The sequence below is a fragment of the Oratosquilla oratoria genome, chromosome 42, assembly GCF_046742065.1.
Source record: "Oratosquilla oratoria isolate Oo_2021 chromosome 42, ASM4674206v1, whole genome shotgun sequence".
Lineage (NCBI taxonomy): Eukaryota > Metazoa > Arthropoda > Malacostraca > Stomatopoda > Squillidae > Oratosquilla > Oratosquilla oratoria.
In genome coordinates, this window is record NC_134818.1 from 10,851,870 (window position 1) to 10,854,369 (window position 2,500).

Consider the following 2,500-nt stretch of genomic DNA (forward strand, 5'->3'; position numbering starts at 1 on the left):
TCCAGCTCCTTACCCATGCCTTTTTGTTCTTTGTTCTCCTCTCCCTCTTCCTTCTCTTCCTCTTCCTATTTCTCCTCTTCCTCCTTCTCGTCCTCCTCTTCATCATCATCAACAACATTATCATGATCATCATCATCAGCTCTATCACTATCACCATCATCATTGACGTCATCGTCTTTCTTCAGTTTTCCCTCTTACTCTTTTTCTTCCTTTTTTTTTTCCTCTTTTTCGTTCACCTCACACATTTTCTCTTCTTTTCTTATAGTAACCCCAACCCCGTTCTTCTCTAGGTTTTATACATCCTTTTACTTTTTTTTTTTTTTTTTTTTCTTTTTTTTTTTTCTTATTGGCATCGCCGTAGCCTAGAAATTAGTAAAAAACTTGCGCTCGATTTGCCTGATTAAAGTAATTTGTCAGTTCTTTTCCAGGGGGATAAATCTTATTAGGTTCGCCGGGTGAAACGCCGGGGAAACTAAACGTAAGGGGAACTGGTGCAATATCAAGATGGCAGGACGGAATTACACAGAAATGCCGTGAAGTTGTTTGGGTTAATTGAAATACCTCAAGGATTTATTCAATTGAAATGTTTGAACCTACAATCGTCGAGGTCTTGGCGAGATGAAGATTTTATTTTCTGTTTGTTTATTTATTCATTTATTATTTGGAAAAAGATGGAAAAAGAAAACACGGGTCTTGTTCCGAGTTTATTCCTGACCTGTTTCGCTCTAAGTTGCTTCAGAGGAATAAATTCGGAGCTAGACCCGTGTCTTCTTTTTCTAAATTTTTCAGCTTGTCCCAATGTTTATTTATTTATTTATTTATTTATTTATTTATTTATATGTTTATTTGTTTATTTATTTATCTATTCATATTGTTTGGGACTTTTCTCCGTGCTATGCTACCACTTACCTAGTGCTGTCTAACAATCTCATTTGATATTTTAGTGAGAGAAGCTATTATTTATACGTTGTAAATATTGGTTAGGAGTTTTCTCTGAGTTGTGAAACCACTAAACTAGTTTTCCTCTAACTATCCCGCTGATATTCTGGTTAGAGTAGTTATTATTTAAAAGGAGTTCTCTCTTTTTATCTCTTTCTCTCTCTTTCTCTCTCCCTCCCTCTCTCCCTCACTCTCTCCCTCCCTCCCCCCCCTTTCCTGGTGAGTGCCGCTTCAAGAAGTGAGGGTTCTCCTGATGTAGGCTTTGATGATGGATGCCTTGTAGTACTGAAGATACTCACTGATTCCCTTAAAGCATAGTTCGATGGGCGAGAATTCACTCACTAAGCAAACGTCTACATACAATCCTCACAGAGGGAGCTTTGGTTAGTGTGGGGGGTTGGCAGGGACCTGCTTGCATGTGGTGGTCCTTCAAGAAGGACAAAGAAGGTGGCCATCTTTATCACCCGTCTTCAACCCTTTACTACCTCTATCAGAAGGTGCAGCCCTGAGGGGCTGACAATCGGTCTCCGGAATAGGCCCAGGATATCTCTCTATCAACTTAAATTGTATTTCTTACATTTTTTCACACATGGAGAGCTGACAACCGGCGACTGATCTCCTTTTCTTTACCACTTTCACACAACACAGGCAATAATCCAAAGTTTCTTCCCAGATAGCTCTGTGAGAGGGTCAGAGAACCGTTGCCGACTCCTGTGAGGCTGCGGGTTTTCCACTTTCTGGAACTCGAGACAACGATTGGTTGATTGGAGTTGAACTGGACCCTTGGGTGCTCTCTACGACCTAATCACCAATCAGAGACAGATACAGTCAGGAGAGGTGAAAGCACATGTCCCCATTCGTTGTTGTCATATAACACATAAGGAGTTTCCGTCATTCAGCATAGGATACGTTACACAGCGGAGGGTAACATGATCATGCGTGAAGGAAACTTTCTATTGAGTCATGCATGTCTTCGTAGATTGCATGGAAGCATGGAGGGGCGGTTGGGGAGGTCAGACTTCTCCATCACAGCGGGGTTAATTGTCATTAGTGGCACTGAGGGCAGATTGACGACAAGAGCACCAGCACAACAACCATGACGACAACAACGACAGAAGCAACAACAACAGCAACATCAGCATCAATACCAACAACAACAACAGCAGCAGCAACAACAACCTCAACAATATTAACAACAACAACAACAAAAACTACAGCAGTAACAACATCAACCTCAATAACAGTAATGACGTCAATATTAGCATCAACAGCAACATCAACATATAAAAACAACAAAAACAACTACAGCAGCAACAACAATGACAACAATAGTAATGACATCAATATCAGTATTAACATCAACAGCAACAAGAACATCAACAGCAACAACGACATCAACATATAAAAACAACAAAAACAACATAGAACAGTATTAACAACATATAACAACAACAACAATAACAACATCAACAACGACAGCGACAACAGTAATGATATAAATTTCATCATCAACAGCAACAAGAACATACATCAACAGGAACAATAAAACAATGACATCAAC